This window comes from Scylla paramamosain, chromosome 15 (assembly GCF_035594125.1).
Source record: "Scylla paramamosain isolate STU-SP2022 chromosome 15, ASM3559412v1, whole genome shotgun sequence".
NCBI lineage: Eukaryota > Metazoa > Arthropoda > Malacostraca > Decapoda > Portunidae > Scylla > Scylla paramamosain.
In genome coordinates, this window is record NC_087165.1 from 3,321,292 (window position 1) to 3,341,459 (window position 20,168).

At 41.5% G+C, this 20,168-nt stretch overlaps 1 protein-coding gene and 1 long non-coding RNA gene across 2 annotated transcripts in view; both read left to right on the plus strand.

Annotated features, from left to right (window-relative positions):
- The window catches only part of LOC135107278 (hexosaminidase D-like), a 165,711-nt gene that overhangs the window by 141,941 nt on the left and 3,602 nt on the right, over window positions 1–20,168 (plus strand). The gene's annotated exons all lie outside the window — the stretch shown is intronic.
- On the plus strand, window positions 9,900–10,565 carry LOC135107277 (uncharacterized). Its single transcript, XR_010271681.1, has 2 exons — window positions 9,900–9,992; window positions 10,093–10,565. It is a non-coding gene; the product is annotated as an uncharacterized LOC135107277 (long non-coding RNA).

Genomic DNA, 20,168 nt, shown 5'->3' on the forward strand with positions numbered 1-20,168 from the left:
TGTGGCTATATATATATATATATATATATATATATATATATATATATATATATATATATATATATATATATATATATATATATATATATATATATATATATACAGTGGGAACCTCGGTTCTAGAACTTAAGGCATCTTCTTCAGTTCTTCGTAAGCACCTTGGAAACAGGTATTTTCCAAAGCATTCCTTTTGCACAGATCTCCTGGGAGCTTTGGAACCTTACAGCTACCTCAGGCCACAACCTTTCTAGGCACCTGCGAGAATTGCAGAGCAAAAGACAGCCACTCATGGGCAGTGATGTAAACATGTTAGGTGAAAACAAGCCAGTGTGTGTGTATTGTTTTCAATAAAATCTTAAGCATACAAAATTATTTGCATACAAGTCAGTCATGAGTGTAAACTATTATTAAAACTGTGTTATGTGAATTGTTTCACATTTGCTTACAATGAGCATGGAGCAGTCAAGCCTTCCAGCAGTGTGCAGCATTGTGGCAGGGCAGGTAAAGGTGTCTGAATGGCCTTCTTGTCTTGAGCCACTACTTCCAACACATCATTGTGTTCAGGTACAATACCATAATGCAGTGTGAGGTCATGACTGATACAACCAATTCACACTAAAATATTCTGCAGAATGGCTTGTATTTGAAGTAGCACAGGTCTGAAGAAGCAATACACAGGATAGAACATTCCCTTAACATGGCTAAATCTAAACAGCCAGGCGAGGGACCTCGCTCTCATTCCTATGAATGACCTGTGACTTGGAGAGCTGCTGAACCTGTTCCCTGCATCATGGTTTTCTCTTGCTCCATTCCATAATTGCTAATAATAGAACATATTTCATTACATCATAGTACATGCAGTCTGTCTAGACAGAATAGGATAATAAATAAGGATACCTAAGAGATGAACAAACCCAAAATGCAGAAATAGTGTGAAAATACCAGCAAAGAGACACTTTGACATTTCATTTCATAACTGCCATATGTACAGTACCATGCACCAAGTTTTTTAAATGTAACAACCATTAAACAAGAATAACCAATGTGTCTGCCTGTCTCTTTCCTTCAATCAAAAAAAAAAAAGAATCGGCCCCAAATGATTACTTTTATTCAACTGACAATATCACAAGGCCTGGAAGACCAGTAATTCACTTCTAAATAGCATAAACTTCAAGGAGCAGTTGGTTAAGGCTGCTGCAGTCTCTGTGAGGAAACATTGCCAATTAACTGTGCGACACTTTTCCTTAGGCAGCATTCCAGGCAACTCCACTGGTCTCTTCTTTAGTGATTAAGTGGGCAGAGCTCCAAGGAACTAAAATTCTAAGCCCTTGTGAGAACTGAAGAAGATGCCTTTATATTCTGGCTACATCAATATATTTTCTTCTAATTAATCATTCACATGTCCTTAAGTGGTGATTGTGTATGCTGTTCAATAATTTACTGATAAAAATTTAATTTATGTCTTTTTTGTGTGTTGATAATGGATGCTGGTCAATAATTTATTTATAAGATTAAGTTCAAATATGAGATTAGGTAAAGTCATCTTTATAAAATGTGATTTTCAGATTTCACAGATTTTTTAAAATTTCTACTGCCTATTCTACTAGCTCATAATATTCAGTAAGTGCCAGTATTGAATGCAGGTCACTAATATATCAACAAATTTAGTTTGCTAAAACTATATTTTTCAAGTAGAAAAATTGCATAATTTATCTCTAGTTTCACTATGTCTATTTTGATTTATGTTGGGTATGATCTATTTTGCTACACATTTGAAATACTACAAAACTTTGCAAAATATAAAAATAAGAATTCATATATTTAAGCCCATACTAATCCCAATCTCAACATCATCATATCAGATATTTCTCATATTTAGCTGTAAAACTACAAGGAATTCAAATTATTAATGTGATATGCAACTTAAAAAATCAATGAAACTACTGAAAAAAAAAAAAAATCCTACAATAATAATACACAACATTCTTCAGTAGCTACTCCCACTACACAATATACCAAGTTTTAGAAGTGAAGTGCAAATACTTGATGGAGAAGTTCTCATCTTATAACCCTTCCATGCCCAACATTAATTAATGTTGGGCATGGATGAACAACAACGTACACACATCTGTGTGTACATGTTGTTCATCATCACCTGCAGCTTGTTCCTGCAAGGGTATTCTATTTTATGCAATAGCTATGCAGGAGTATACAAGCAAGTGCAATTCTTGCACATCATATCAGCTCATACTGGAATGGTCCTACTCCTCCATCCCTATGAAGGCATCTGAGGAGTCTTGAATATGCCAAAAGTTTGTTCTACAATACATGTCTTGGCACAGTTCCTGTTTTACTGCTGCTCTGCAGGATCGGGAAGTGTCATCAGGAAGGGTTCCAGGAGCCATCCACTGTCTCATAGAATAAAAGCAAGAGATGTAAATTTTTTATATGGTATGTTTTTTCAAGTTTTGCTTGCCAAAGAAGATGGAATCAGAGAAACTTTTTTTTTCAGAAATTAAAAAGAATGAATGTGCAGCACACAGAAAGGAAAGTCACAATGTAATGGCTATTACTAACTTTTTAATGACTATTTTTTTCATCATAGTGGATAATCATTTGGCTCATATGAATATCAAGAACTATTTCTATATATGAAATTATCTAATTTGTAAAAGGTGTCCACCCTGCTTTATATTTCCTACCAGTTTAATCATATGAGCCTCATCATTCACAGCATTCTGAATACCATTTTAGGCTTTTATATATCTATATCTATATCTATCTATCTATCTATCTATCTATCTATCTATATATATATATATATATATATATATATATATATATATATATATATATATATATATATATATATATATATATATATATATATATATATATATATATATATATATATATATATATATATATATATATATATATATATATATATATATATATATATATATATATATATATATATATATATATATATATATATATATATATATATATATATATATATATATATATATATATATATATATATATATATATATATATATATATATATATATATATATATATATATATATATATATATATATATATATATATATATATATATATATATATATATATATATATATATATATATATATATATATATATATATATATATATATATATATATATATATATATATATATATATATATATATATATATATATATATATATATATATATATATATATATATATATATATATATATATATATATATATATATATATATATATATATATATATATATATATATATATATATATATATATATATATATATATATATATATATATATATATATATATATATATATATATATATATATATATATATATATATATATATATATATATATATATATATATATATATATATATATATATATATATATATATATATATATATATATATATATATATATATATATATATATATATATATATATATATATATATATATATATATATATATATATATATATATATATATATATATATATATATATATATATATATATATATATATATATATATATATATATATATATATATATATATATATATATATATATATATATATATATATATATATATATATATATATATATATATATATATATATATATATATATATATATATATATATATATATATATATATATATATATATATATATATATATATATATATATATATATATATATATATATATATATATATATATATATATATATATATATATATATATATATATATATATATATATATATATATATATATATATATATATATATATATATATATATATATATATATATATATATTCCATTTATGTTTTCATATGGAGCATAGATAATAATGCTGAGAGCAATTTTTAGTTTTGGGCTACACCAAAACACATGGTAATAATGCTATGTAGGGTTTGAGAGTTACATAAAATTTTCTTTCTAGTTAGGTAAAGCAAATTACTGAATGGTGAGGCAAAAATTACATGGGGTCTTGAAAGTGCAATGAGGAGTTGGGTGACATTTTATAGTATTACAAATGTGTAGGAAAATAGATCCTATCTAATGTAAATCAAAATAGACAGTGAAACCAGAGATAAATTATGCGATTTTTGTACTTGAAAATATAGTTTTAGCAAATTAAATTTGCTGGTATATTAGTGGCCTACATACAACACTGGCACTTGCAGTTGTTACGAACTAGTAGAAAAGGCCGTAGAAATTAAAAGAAAAAAATTGTGAAATTTTAAAATCACATTGTTTTAGAGATAACTTTCCCTAATCTCATATGTGAACTTATTCTCATAAATAAACTACTGACCAGCATCCATTATCAACACAGTAAAAAGACTTATAAATTAAAATTTATCATTAAATTACTGAGTAGCATACTTTATCACCACTAATGAAGGACATGTGAATAATTGATTAGAAGAAAACATATTGGTATAGACAAGAAATAAATATGCTCTTAAACAAAGTTGGATGCTACAGCTATTTCAATATTAGCTACTCAGCTTCTGCTGAATTTCATCTTTTTTTTTTTTTTTTTTTTTTTTTTTTTTTTTTTTTTTTTTTTTTTTAGCAGCTAGCCCTCAGAAGCTATCCAAAAGAAAACATGTTATATGTGATGTTTTGTTCCAACATATCTAGGCAGAATAAGGCAATGTGTGTCTGCACCTCAAAATACATAATATATAGAGGAACCTTACCAAATGCCTCTCTTTTCGAACAATTTTTTTTTTTTTTTTAACAAAAATTTAAACTTGTTATTGCTTTGGTTGCGGCACCATAATTCAGTTCTAGAACAAAATTATTTGATTTCAAATATTAAAAGACATAGCAAAAGCTGCTGTTTATTACTAATTTATAGTTTCTATAAATATGTTGTCGGGGCTGGAGTAAGGAAAGGCAGGAGAAGCGTGGCGAGGTTTACTGAAGGTAAGTACCCATGTACGGGACAACCTGTACGGGACAACCTGTCTCCGTCCCGGCTGAGTAGACACTAACTCCCACGCGCCGTGATACGGCCGGAAGTTGAGTGTTGCCACACACCCCCACACTCCCCCCCCAATTACACAGGAAGCCCAAACTGGGCGGTGTAATGGCAAAAACAGAAAATACTTCAAATGGATCAGACCAAGGGTTACAAGCACATGGGGGGCGAGAAATAAATAAACACAATGTGATCCGTCAATGGCAAAACACTATGGGCGTGCGACATTCACAGTGCCACTTAAGGGGTGGTGTCCCCTAATACGTAGTCGTAGAGGTGACATGGCGCCCGTCTGGAGCGCTGGGGCCTTCTTTGAGTAGGCGGGGTGGGGTCAGGTGTTGCAGCTGCCCCGTCGTCGCTTGCCTGAGTGTGCGGTTCGCGCGTGAGTGGCCGTAGGTGGCGCCTGTTCCTGATGGTGGCGCGCCCGCTGCCGTCCAGCCGCACCAGGTACTGTCTGGGTGCTGTAGTCTCCAGTACAGTACCTGCGCGATCCCAGCATCCGCTGCTGGGGTTCTGGATGTGAGTCCGTTGGCCAGGTGTAAGGGGCTCAAGGTTGTGGGCTGACTGGTTGTGCCGAGAGGCTGCGTTGTCCCCAGAGCGGACAAAGGCCCGTTCGCGTTCCTGCAGAAGCCAAGCCCACCGCTCGCTCACTTCATAGAGAGATGTGTCGACAGGTATGGCATCCCGCAGCTGATGTCCTGTGAGCAGCTGGGCTGGGGAGGCTTCAGAGCCCTGCGGTGGGGGTGTTGAGATACTGCATGATTGCCCTTGCAGCAGCATCGGTGTCCAGGGAGCCATTCCGGGCAGTGTTGCCGCGTAGTAGCCTCTTCGCACACTTGACTGCCGCCTCTGCTCGGCCGTTGGACTGGGGATAGTGTGCGGATGAAATCCTCAGGCGTACACACCAGGTGTTGAAGAAGCTCTTGGATTCCTGGCTAGTAAGGTTTGTTCCTTCATCACACGACAGCTCCTCTGGGATACCAAAGCGCCTGAACCACCGTCGAAAGATTGCTATCAGGCGTGCGCTGGTGGCATCGCCTGACAGGTGCTCTACCTCGAGCCATCCTGAGAGCCTGTCGGCAAAGGCGATATAGGTGTGGCCATCCAGTTGAAATAAGTCTGCCACTACTTGTTGGAATGGATATTGCGGGGGTGGGGTGGGCATCAGGCTCTCTGCGGGGCTGGAGGGGGCGTGCGTGTCGCATACTGCACATTGGCGCCTCTTCTGCTCCACCTCCGCGTCAATCCCTGGCCAGTAGACTGACTGCCTCGCCCTGCGTAGCATGGAGTCCCTGCCCTGGTGCCCCGCGTGCAGGTTGGCCAGGACTGTGCGCCTGAGGGCTGCAGGCACGACTAGTCGCGGGTGTTTCTCATCACAGGTGTACAGGACCACGCTCCCTTGGGAGGACAGGTGGCGCCGCATCCTGAAGTACGGGCGGAGGGCAGGCGGCTCCCAGTCCTTGCGCTCAGCCCACCCGTCATTGGCCACACATTCCCTCAAGAGGCGGTACTCCTCATCCTCTTCGGCTTCTTCTTCCACTTGACGAAGGTCTACGACATGCCCCATCTCATCTTCAGCTGCTGCGACTGTAGCTGCCGTCATGGCTGCGCATACCAGCTCTTCCTCGTCTTCGTCCGACCTTTCTGGTTCACCTGACAGGATCGGGTAGCGCGACAAGGCATCTGCCGCACAGTTGGTGTCGCCCTTCAGGTACTTGATGCGGAAGGTGAACATTAGCGTCTTCTCTTTCAGGTTGAGAAGCCGGGGATTGGCTATGTCCTTGAGCTCCTTGTCCCCAAAAATTCTTGTGAGGGCCTTGTGGTCTGTGACGAACGTGAGGTTCTTGCAGCCGAGGAGGAAGAGGTGTGCCTTCTTCAGAGACCAGGTGATGGCGAGTGCCTCTCCCTCGAGAGTGCTGTAGTTCTTCTCAGCTGCTGTGAGATGTCGGCTGCCACAGAGCACCAGCTTCCACCCGCTGGGGCAGCACAGTGGCGACTTCTCGGAGACACACTCACAGTACTGCTGCAAGATAACGAAGCCAATACCTTGTCGGCTGTAGTCAGTGAGGACTGCTGTGGGGCGTGATACATCGTAGAAGCGCAGTCCCTCAGCTGCCAGTCTCCCAATGGTGTCTTTTGCCGAGGTGACAAGGGCTTCCAATTGCTTGTCCCAGTACACTACCTTCCCACCTGGCTTCTTGAGTAGTTCCCTGAAGGGTTCCATGACAGGGGCGACTGCCAAGAAGGGTGCAACTTGGTTGACTAGGCCGAACCATGACCGCACATCAGTCAAGGAGGGCTGTGCGGGCATCTTGAAGTCAGTTATGCTGTTGACGAGGTCACGGCTCGGTTGGTACCCTTCCCAGCCCAGAAGGTAGCCGGCAAAGGTAACGCTCCTCCTGCAGAAGTGGAACTTGTCGGGCCACAGGGTGACACCACTCTCCATGCACCTCTGGAGGAAGTCGTATGTATGCCAGAAAGCATCGCTGACGCTGCTGTCGTGGAGTAGGGTGTCGTCCACGCACTTTAGCTTCCTGGGCACGTCAGTGATGGTGTCATCAAAGCGTTTAGTAAAAGCATCCTGTGACGCACAGTGGCCCATGGGGGTGCGGCAGTACCTGTATCATCCCCAAGGAGTGATGAATGTTGTGAGCTTGCGACTTTCCTCGTCGAGGGGAACCTGGTGGTATCCTGAGTAGGCGTCAGCAACTGTCTTAAATGCATGCTTGGGTACGCTAGAGATGAGGTTGAAGGGGGGTCTGGTGTGATGTGTCTCCCTGAGGCTTGCGCGGTTGAGGCGCTGAAAGTCGACCGTGCGACGGGGTCTGCCGTCCTTTTTTGGCACCACCACCATTCTAGAGCACCACTCGGTAGGTTCGCCTGCAGGTACCGCTTCGATGATCCCTTTGTCCACGTCATCATCCAGTTGACGTCGTACCTCGTCAAAGAAGTGGAGCGGGACTGTGGCTGGGACATGGACAGCATGAGGGCGTGCGTCAGGTCGTAAGTGGATGTGGTGAGGTGGGCCCTTCATCTCAGGTAGTGGCATGCGTCCCATGGCAAAAACCGTGCGCCCGAAGTGCTCTAGGAACCATTTCTCTAGGCGGTCAACATTTTCCTCAACAAGCTCATGGGGCGGCGATTCCGGGCGAAGTGGTACTTGTGGGGTGTCTGCAGCCTTGACAGCGCACACACTAGTGAGCGCTAGGGGGCGCGGGAAGGTGTGATGGACCAGGTGAAGGGCCTTACATGCCTTGAGCGACAAGTAGAGTTGCTGCACACCTTCCGCTATGTAGATGCATTCCGTGGTGGAGGCAGTCCCCACGGAGACTTGACATGTGATGGTCCCCAGGAGGCGCATGCTGCCCCCGGCAACGTGGGTGACTGCCATGGGTGTGGCCTGGAGCTGACGTTGGGATATGCCGAGGTCCCCCAACAGTAGGTGGCCCGCTACAGACACTTGTGCCCCGGTGTCTGCAACTGCTGTGTAGGAACAAGTGGCGCGGGGCCGGGAGCAACTGATTACCACGGACAGCAACGCCGTAGTCTCCACTCCTCCAACAATCACTGCTCCGGAAGTTGGGGGGAGATTCGAGTGTTGGGCAGGGCAGGCACTGCCCTGAGGGGTGAGGGCCCGGCACAGGCGCCAGAAGTGCCCCTTCTGGCCACAGCAACGACATGTTGCTGCAAACGCCTTGCACTGCCGCCCACCACAGCACTCAGAGTCTCCGCACGCTGAGCACCGCCTGCGTCCTTGCCGTGCCCCCTCCTGGTGAGCTTTTCCTTGCCTCCCAGACCAGTGCACTGGACCCGTTGTCGCCACCTCGGCTACGTCACTAGGGGGCCGCTCACTAGCCTTTTCTGCCGCCTCAATAACTTCACACGCGCGGACCACATCACTGAATGACTCGAGGCGTGGGAGGCCTCGCAGCACCTCCGCTTTCATGCTGCGGTCACGTAGCCCCATCACTATTTTCTTGCTGAGCATGTACTCATCCAAGGGACACTGGCACTCAGGACACCGGAAGCCGCACTCGTTTGCTTTGGCGCGGCACTGAGAGATGTACGCACACACGCTGTCACTCGGTGCTTGTACCAGTGAGAAGAACTCTGCCCACGCTCCAATTACACAGTGTGGGCCAATCACTACGCTTCTTACTATGTCAATTGCATCCGTGGTTGAGAGCTGCCTGAATTCGTACTTGCCCAGGCGTGCGTCGATGCGCTGCTGCACCTCTGTGTTGCAAAGGAGGCGCACATAGGGTGCTGCCATCGGTGGCACCCAGCCGCAGATGCTGCCGTAGTCTTCAACGCTGGTGGCCCACGCTTCAAACGCAGCTGGCGACATGTCCGCGGTCGCTCCCCCTGGTCTGGGTGGAGGAGATGGTGGGCGCCACTGCAAGTTTGCTGGCCAAAGCTGCTGCCCGGTGGCTGGTGTGGGGGCAGGGCTTTGTGTGCGCTGCATGGCGCGGTATGACGGCGCCGAAGACCACATGGCTGCGTCTGCTGGGCTAACGGCTCCCGTGGGCGTCTGTACGCCACCCATGCCTTCCTCCATTAACCCCTGAAGAAACTGCGCCATGTCGGGGCTGGAGTAAGGAAAGGCAGGAGAAGCGTGGCGAGGTTTACTGAAGGTAAGTATCCATGTACAGAGAGGGTACGGGACAACCTGTCTCCGTCCCAGCTGAGTAGACACTAACTCCCACGCGCCGTGATACGGCCGGAAGTTGAGTGTTGCCACACACCCTCACATATGTGTAAGAAGTTGAAGTGGGCGCGCCTGCGAGAGACTCACAGACTAGTCAGCGAGTCCCGCCAAAACGAGTCTTAAGGCCCTGAAGGTTTGTTGTTGTGGGGATTTTGGCGGGAGAGGCGAGCGAGAGAGAGACAGGGTGCAGAGTAGTGGTGGATTTGCCATTTGATTTGCAGGTATGTTATTGGGATTTGTTGTATTCTTTCATGGTGAAACAGTGTACATTGGGGAACATTATTGGGAGATAGGGTGGTGATTTGTACGCTTGGTTGGCAGGAGTTTGGTCTTGGCAGTGTGCTGTGGGACGTCAGTGAGGTGGCACCGTAGCAGATACTGTGAACTAAGGAGGCTGTAGTGAGGAACTTGCTGTCCCTGGCTGCTATGGTGTTAGTACCGCCGTGCATGGAGGAAGAGCTGCAGTACTTCAGGGTAGTGGTAGTGGTGTACCTTCAGCGCGTTGGGTCGGTGTGCGGTTGGGCCTATAGGGTGTGAGGGTCCTGGGGGTACTGGTTAGGGTGGGACAGTGTCAGTGGCATATAACATTTCTTGTGTTGGTGCGTGAAGTGTTCATTTCTCCTGTTTATTTGTATGTGGATTTACCCATTTTCTCATGGGATCAGGTATTTTGGAGTGCCAGCAGTGTGGCCTCTAAGAGTGTTAAGCACTCATATTTTATTTGTGTTTTCTTTATTATGTACTCATTTGTGTTTTCTTTATTATGTACTCAACCATTAAATTTTTAAATTGTGGCCCGGGTTTCTGTGAACCTAAGCAGGAGGTTTAAATTAATCAGTGGGTTCTTGTGGTGAGTGCTTGGTGAGCCTAATTAAGGTAGGTTAACTGTGCCCTAGTTCTGCACTCATTACATATGTATTTCATTTTTATATATTTGGAGGAGAGATAGAGTGCAAGACAGTAATTCGGTCTTTGAAATAATGTAAATGTGATTCTGTTGAAAAAGCAGAAAAGCAGTTTCGGTGATCAGGAGTAATCTGACCCACCTGTGGCTCTCACTGATCCCCCAACGCCATCACTACTGTACAACTGCATTTTCCAGTAGCTTTTCCCAGCAGCAAGATGTCTAAGTGTTATGATCACCTTCATTTTGAGGTAAGTGGGTTGCTCCTCTTTGTCACTCTGTAAGGCTTCCTTCACTAGATCGGTGACAAAGAGAATACCTGCACCATCTAAACAGTATCTTTTGGTGAATCCTGTGGCACTAAGTTCATTCAGTACAGCCTTTCTGGATAAATAATTTGTGAGCTGGAGATGTTGTGAAGCAGCCATCTTGGCTGTGGGAGCGTCTGTCATAAGCTGCTAAGACAGGGTCTGGGAACGGATTAATCCATTTCACATTGATTCCTATGGGGAAAATAGTTTTGGTTTTCGAACATTTTGGATTTTGAATGGCATTCAGAAACGAATTAAGTTCAAGAACCAAAGTTTCATTGTATGTGGGAGCTGGATCGTGATTGGTCAGTGTTGAACTGCAATGGGAGACATGATCCACTGTGACCAAGTCAATTTCCAGTCAGTGAGGAAGTGGGTGACACCTCCCATTCATAATTAATTTCCTTTTAAGAAAAAAAAAAAAAGATGAGAAAGAGATCCTTTCTATAATAAACCATTTTTTTTTTTTACATTTTGAACTTAAATGAAACAGTATATTAGGATCACCTGAAGATCCGCCACCCCAACCGCACTCGGGGTGGCAGATCTTCAGGTGAGACAATCTGGGGTGGCGGATCTTCAGGTGATCCCATACTTTTAATGAAGTAAACTTTTTTCTGCATTTTTTATATCCACTCAGTTTTTTAATGCGTTCATGTTGTTAGGTTAGGTTAGGTTAGGCTAACCTAACCTAACCTAACCAAGTGAGAGAGTCTGGGGTGGCGGATCTTCAGGTGATCCCTGTGGGGTGGCGGATCTTCAGGTAATCCATATATTACATGCAATAAACTCTAGGGTACACTGATAATAAGGAATGTTGCTCCTTATAGTACAAAAGAATTTCCAAAACTGCCTCTGCAATTGTCATAGAGGTTGACAGGGACACTATATACCTCTCCACATTATCCCTGATTTCCTCCTGAATTTCTAACATTTCAAATGCAAGAGGATCTGTCCCTATTCCTTAGGAACCTGACACAAGGCCTTGCATCTGATTGGGTTTTTCTTGAAGGACCTGACAATGAGTTTTCTTGGAGTTAAGGGCTTGACAGTGCTGTCAAGTATCACACTACTGGGGCCTGAATCCACTGCTATACTACTGTGGCTTGTATATCCAGTTGTGCCTAGATGTAGGGTTTGAGGCGCACAGCTATACACATGTTCAGTGATCAGAAAAGGGTTCTTTTGTTTCTTTAACCTCCTCTTCTGCCACTGAAGCTTCTGTAAAAGATAGAAAAATAAATCCATTATCTTCATGAAAAATAATGCTACAAGCCTTATACTTTCTTCCCCAATATCATGTTTTCCAATATGTCAGTGATTTGCACAATTTGTCTTACCTCCCACTCTTTAACAATTATATAGTTAAATATGAACAAGGAGAGTATATAAGACTGCAACAAAATTTATTTAAAAATGTCTGATAGCTGCATGCTACACACATATTTTATACTTAAAAATCAAAATACAATTCACTTAACTCTACACACAAAGTTCTATCCTGCAGCTGTAGATAATGCACATACAACACTGCATCTTAAAACAAAAAACATATTTGCAAATATCTAAATATCTAAATATCACTGATGACAACTGAAGAAACTGATCCCTCAGACTTTTGGAATGAAAACTTACCAGACACTTCTGCATCTGTCCACCAATGGCAAAGTCCAAGATTAAGGCAGCCATTATTCTTCATTCTCACTCATCCTTGGAGTTGCACACTATCAGCCACCTATAAGAATTAAAGACTGGTAACATTCACTGGAAAAAGATATACAAGAGAGAGAGAGAGAGAGAGAGAGAGAGAGAGAGAGAGAGAGAGAGAGAGAGAGAGAGAGATGCTTGGTGACTTGGTAAAGTGAAAAAAAGTTACAAGTATATAATGTTTAATCACTTCACTTGATGCTCCTGACACTCTCTTTCCCCAATTAATTTACTTTATTTTCCCCTGTTCAGTCAGTTTGAATCTCACGTAGTTTGCAGCAGAAGAGTTGCCCTTGACAATGAAATAATCAGTGTTCATCTAGCTCCCTTTGTTTGATCATGAGAATTTTTACAAGTAAAGTGTTTTATTCAAGTAGAGACTGTGCGGGGAGCGGGTGTGGGCATGTGTCTGTATGTGTGTATTTACCTGGTTGTGCTTTATGGGAAAAGAGCTATGCTCATGCTGTCCCATCTCCATATCTCTTAATATCCAACTTAGCCTTGAGTCCATGTATACTTTCTACATTTACTATCTCCTCATCCAGACTGTTCCATACATCAGTACTTCTATACGGGAAACTATACTTTTTGATGTCTCTTCTACAAGCACTCCTCTTCAGCCTCTTTCCATGTCCTCTAGTGTCCCATGTATCCCAGACCATTAAGTCACTCCAGTCCACCTCCTCTACTCCCTCATATGCTTTATATATCGCAATCAAGTCTTCCCTTTCTCTATTCTTTTCCAACGTTGGTAGATGTATCCTTGCCAGTCTCTTCATATGACAAGTCCCTGATACTTGGTACCATCTTCGTAGCTGCTCTCTGAACTCTCTCCAACTTCCTTATATTCTTTTTCTTGTATGGCAACCACACTACTGCTGCATATTCTAGTCTAGGTCTTATCAGCAACACGATCATCTTCCCGACCATCTCTTCATCCATGTATGCATAGGCCTTCCTTATTCTTCTCAACAAGTTATAGGTTTCTCTTGTAATTTTGCTAATGTGTCTCTCTGGGGTCAGGTTCCCAGTCACTGTAACACCGAGATCCTTTTCCTCTTCTGCTCCACTCAACTTTACACCATTCAACACATAATTTCCTTTTACTTTTCTTGTACTTTTCTATTACTTTACACTTCTTTAAATTAAATTCCATTTCCTATCTATAACTCCACTCTGATATCTTGTTCAGGTCTTCTTGTAACGTTCCACAGTCCTCTGCACTCTCAACTCTCTTCAGCAACTTTGCATCATCCGCAAAAAGGCTCATGTAGCTGTTCACACTCTCCGTCATATCAAACATGATTGGTGCAAGTACTGAGCCTTGGGGTACTCCACTTATGACTTCCCTCCATGATGATTTTTTATCTTTCACCACCGTTCTCATTTCTCTGTTTGTCAAGAAATTTTCCATCCATCTCAGCAGGCCCCCCCCTTAGCCCACCATTATGCTTCAACTTCCACGACAATTTCCTGTGTGGCACTTTATCAAAGGCCTTCTTCAGGTCTAAATAAACACAATCTGCCCATCCATCTCTTTCTTGCATTATATCCACCACTCTAGAATAAAAACTCAGTAAGTTTGTAACACACGATCTCCTTCTCCTAAATCCAAATTGTTGCTTTATTATCACTTCATTTCCTTCTAGGTACTGCATCCATTTATCCTTCACCAATCTTTCACACATTTTACACATCACACTTGTCTATAGTTTAAGGCAGGGATACTCAACTTCTTTTAGTGAAGGTCCAAGAACACAGTTTTCTGTATGTCAAAGGTCCGAATGATGATTTATAAAATAGGGATATAAATCTGATACTCATAAGAATGCAAAACATTTTATTTCAAATTACAAGTACACAACTTTAAACTTCAAAGTTATTCATAATTCCAACTTCAGAAAAAAATCAATTCTACAATAATAATAATAGTACTATTACTATGTTTGCAAAGAAATCCTTTCTAATTGCCAAAGAGAAATCCAAAGAAAATATCATTTAAGCTCATTATAATGCCGGTACTGCACTAACTGAAAACGTAAAGTTTGTAAACATTACTCAGGTACATTTGTCACAGAATGATTGAATTTTGCAAATGCTCACTAATGTGAAAAGTTACATTTCTTGTTCTTTGCAATGTCCTTGAACTTTGGAACAAAAGATGTGACAGCCAATCTCAGACATTGGTGAAGGTGTTCATTGGTCATTCTAGAGCGGTATCTGGTTTTCACTAAATTCATTGTAGAAAAAGCAGATTCACAACTGTAAGTAAATCCAAACATTGTCAGAACATGCACTGCAACTTTATGCAGACTAGGAAAAGAATCGTGTGATACCTTCTGTGTCCAGAATGTGACAGGATCATACTGAGCACTCTCCTCTTTTAGGATCATATTTTCATGCAGATCAATTAGTTCCATTTGAACTGATGCAGCATTTACCCATTTGAATGCCTGTTTTGCTTCGTGTGAAAACAAGGTTACATTTGAAACCATGAAGGGGTTCTGAATAAAAAGCAACAGCAAACTTCCTAGTGAAAAATCACCAAAACGATCTTTGAAGTTGCCAATCAGTTTATCAATAAATTCAGTATAATTATGACCTTTCTTTCCCTTGGTATGCTCCATAAGTCTGGGAAAGTGATGAAGTCATTTTTGAAAAGTTCCAGCTTCTTCTGGAAAGCTTGAACAGATGAAATAAGATCACACACTGTGTTGTTTTTTCCTTGTAGTTTGACATTGAGAGCATTGAGATGAAATGTGATGTCTGTTAAGAATGCTGTCTTTTCCATCTCCTTTTCGTCTTCCAAAAAGTCTTCCAAAAAGTCCCCTCCCCATCTGGGGAGGGGACCATAAATGTCCCCAATGTCGACAACCCTAAGTGTCTTGACACCCCCCTCAACTTTTTCTTCATTAACTTCTGCAACATTCGCGGTCTAAGATCTAATTTTCAATCTGTAAAACACCACCTCTCCTCTTCTAAACCTCATCTTCTTTTCCTCACTGAAACTCAGGTGTCTGAGGCAACTGACAGTAGCCCCTTTTCTGTTCCCTCCTACTTTCTCTATCCTCATTTTCGATCCAAAGCTGGATGCTGCGTTCATGTGCGCAATGACTTAACCTGCTCTCGTGCCCACCCTCTTGAATCTTCCGAGTTTTCCACCATCTGGCTACGACTACAGAGTCATTCTCATACTAAATTTATCTGTGCTGTATACCTCTCTCCTAACTCCTCTGACTATAAGAAATTCTTTGACTACTTAACTTCCAAAGTGGAGCACATTCTGACCCTCTTCCCTTTTGCAGAGATCTCCATTCTTGGAGACTTCAATGTTCACCACCAGCTTTGGCTTTCCTCTCCCTTCACTGACCATCCTAGTGAACTAGCCTACAACTTTGCTATCCTCCATGACCTAGAGCAATTGGTGCAACACCCTACTCGTATTCCTGACCGTCTTGGAGATACGCCCAACATTCTTCACCTTTTCCTGACCTCTAATCCTTCTGCTTATGCTGTCACCCTTTCTTCTCCGTTGGGCTCCTCCGATCACAATCTCATATCTTTATCTTGTCCTATCACTCCAATCCCTCCTCAGGATCCCCCTAAGTGAAGGTGCCTCTGGCGTTTTGCCTCTGCTAGTTGGGGGGACCTGAGGAGGTATTTTGCTGATTTTCCTTGGAATGACTACTGCTTCCGTGTCAGAGACCCGTCTTTGTGTGCTGAGCGCATAACAGAGGTGATAGTGTCTGGCATGGAAGCGTACATTCCTCACTCTTTTTCTCGTCCTAAACCTTCTAAACCTTGGTTTAACACAGCTTGTTCTCGTGCTATACATGATAGAGAGGTGGCCCACAAAAGGTACTTAAGCCTTCCATCACCAGAATCTCATGCACTTTATATTTCTGCCCGGAACCATGCCAAGTCTGTTCTCCAACAAGCCAAAAACTCCTTCATTAACAGAAAATGTCAAAACCTTTCAAGATCTAACTCCCCTCGTGATTTCTGGCATCTAGCCAAAAATATCTCCAATAACTTTGCTTCTTCTTCTTTCCCTCCTCTACTTCAACCAGATGGCACCACTGCTATCACATCTATTTCTAAAGCTGAACTCTTTGCTCAAACCTTTGCTAAAAACTCTACCTTGGACGATTCTGGGCTTGTTCCTCCCTCTCCTCCACCCTCTGACTACTTCATGCCACGTATTAAAATTCTTCGCAATGATGTTTTCCATGCCCTCGCTGGCCTAAATCCTCGGAAGGCTTATGGACCTGATGGGGTCCCTCCTATTGTTCTCCGAAACTGTGCCTCCATGCTTGCACCTTGCCTAGTCAAACTCCTTCAGCTCTGTCTGTCAACATCTACCATTCCTTCTTGCTGGAAGTTTGCCTACATTCAACCTGTTCCTAAAAAGGGTGACCGCTCTAATCCCTCAAACTACCGTCCTATTGCTTTAATTTCCTGCTTATCTAAAGTTTTTTAATCTATCCTCAACAGGAAGATTCTTAAACATCTATCACTTCACAACCATCTATCTGATCGCCAGTATGGGTTCCGTCAAGGCCGCTCTACTGGTGATCTTCTGGCTTTCCTTACTGAGTCTTGGTCATCCTCTTTTAGAGACTTTGGTGAAACTTTTGCTGTTGCCTTGGACATATCAAAAGCCTTTGATAGAGTCTGGCACAAAGCTTTGATTTCCAAACTACCCTCCTACGGTTTCTATCCTTCTCTCTGTAACTTCATCTCAAGTTTCCTTTCTGACCGTTCTATTGCTGCTGTGGTAGACGGTCACTGTTCTTCTCCTAAATCTATTAACAGTGGTGTTCCTCAGGGTTCTGTCCTGTCACCCACTCTCTTCTTATTATTCATTAATGATTTTCTAAACCAAACTTCTTGTCCTATCCACTCGTATGCTGATGATACCACCCTGCACTTTTCCACGTCTTTTCATAGACGTGCAACCCTTCAGGAGGTAAACATATCACGCAGGGAAGCCACAGAACGCCTGACTTCTGATCTTTCTAAAATTTCTGATTGGGGCAGAGCAAACTTGGTATTGTTCAATGCCTCAAAAACTCAATTCCTCCATCTATCAACTCGACACAACCTTCCAGACAACTATCCCCTCTTCTTCAATGACACTCAACTGTCCTCCTCTTCTACACTGAACATCCTCAGTCTGTCCTTTACTTATAATCTGAACTGGAAACTTCACATCTCATCTCTAGCTAAAACAGCTTCTATGAAGTTAGGTGTTCTGAGACGTCTCCGCCAGTTTTTCTCACCCCCCCAGCTGCTAACTATGTACAAGGGCCTTATCCGTCCATGTATGGAGTATGCTTCACATGTCTGGGGGGGTTCCACTCATTCTGCTCTTCTAGACAGGGTGGAATCAAAAGCTTTTCGTCTCATCAACTCCTCTCCTCTAACTGACTGTCTTCAGCTCCTCTCTCACCGCCGCAATGTTGCATATCTAGCTGTCTTTTACCGCTATTTTCATGCCAACTGCTCTTCTGATCTTGCTAACTGCATGCCTCCCCTCCTTCCGCGGCCTCGCTGCACAAGACTTTCTTCTTTCTCTCACCCCTATTCTGTCCACCTCTCTAATGCAAGAGTTAACCAGTATTCTCAATCATTCATCCCTTTCTCTGGTAAACTCTGGAACTCCCTGCCTGCTTCTGTATTTCCACCTTCCTATGACTTGAATTCATTCAAGAGGGAGGTTTCAAGACACTTATCCACCAATTTTTGACCACTGCTTTGACCCTTTTATGGGACTGGCATTTCAGTGGGCATTTTTTTTATTAGATTTTTGTTGCCCTTGGCCAGTATCCTTCCTACATAAAAAAAAAAAAAATTATTTGCTTTGGCGGCACTTTGTTGGCTTCTAAGGAATTCTTTTACTTCTTTTCTGATACTCCAAAATCTTTCCAAAATCTTGCCCTTGCTAAGCCACCGTACATTGTTGTGCAGGAGTAGATCATCATAGCTGGCACTAACCTCACTTAAAAAGTTACTCAGTAGCTGATGCTGTAATGATGATGATGCTCTCAAGAAGTTGGCTAACTTCATAATCTTTTCCATGATCACAGCATGGTCCCCTCCAAAACTAGCACAGAGGATGGACTGGTGAATTATGCAGTGGTATGATATTAAGTCAGGATGATCCTCTTTTAGCCATCGAACTAGTCCCCTTTCTCTTCCAATCATTGATGGAGCGCCATCTGTAGTGATTGAAACTACGGACTTCAGATCAAGCCCCCGTTCTGTTAACATCATTTTCATAGCCTCATAGATATCTTCTCCACGTGTTCGAGCTTCCAGGCTTGCCACACCAAGCAGATCCTCACAGAATCCCTTCTGTGCAATATCATAAAATCTGACAAAGACAAGAAGCTGGGCACTGTCAGTTGCATCTGTTGACTCATCTACAGCCAGAGAAATGCATGATGCATTTTGCATTGCATTATCAAGTTGTGACGTCAAATCTTCAGCTAATATTGCAGTCCTTCTCATTGCTGTGGAATCTGACAGTGGGATTTGCTTAATTTTATCTTTAATGTCATCCTTTTGTTTATCCTCAAAAAGTGTTTCAGTAACCTCCAACATACATTCTTTGACCGTCTCTGCATCAGAAAATGTTTTTTTGTGTCTTCCTAAAATCCACGCTACTTTCAGTGAACATTCAACTGCTCTTTCTTGGAGAGTCATGGAATTAGTGAGAACATTAGTAGACCTCTCGTACTGTAATTTGAGCTGATTTACTTTTCTTGTGCGTGTCTCAGTGTTCTGGGGATAATTCTTTTCAAAGTTACTGTGTTTCGTTTCATAGTGGCATTTCACATTGCCACTTTTCACAAAGGCAATGGATTCACTGCGTATCAAGCAGACTGGTTTTGAACTTTTTGCAGGGAGAATGAAGGCATAGTTATCTGTCCATTCGTCTTTAAAGGAATAATTTTCACTGTCAACTTTTCTTTTCTTGGAGCAAGCCATTTTCCTCTCACAAATACACGTAACTACCATTTGCTCGGGCTGCTCAAACTTCTCTTTACCAAGCAAATCCTCCTGAAAATGGAAACAAATAGGAGATGTTAACAACAACTGTGTTTCCGCGTCTTTTCTCATGCCACAATCATCACCACCGTAGCACGCAAACCACCATGATGATATCATACCAGTTTAGCAGTTAATTTTATCAAATTACTTTGAATACTGATGAGCTTACATACATAACACCGTTTGCAAATGTATGTTCAGTACTATGTTCAAACTCACCGTAGTTTGAATGAAGTGCACACTGCACAGGTTGCTGCTTACAGCCAGCGTCGTCTGTCATAAACAAACAGGTATTGGACCTGTAGTACGATTTTCTATTATCTGTTGAGTCATAGAAAATGGGGTGAATATCGATGTTTCAGATATAACTGAAGTTTTAGAAATTGTCATGAACTACTTCATTAAGTTACAATGCTTAA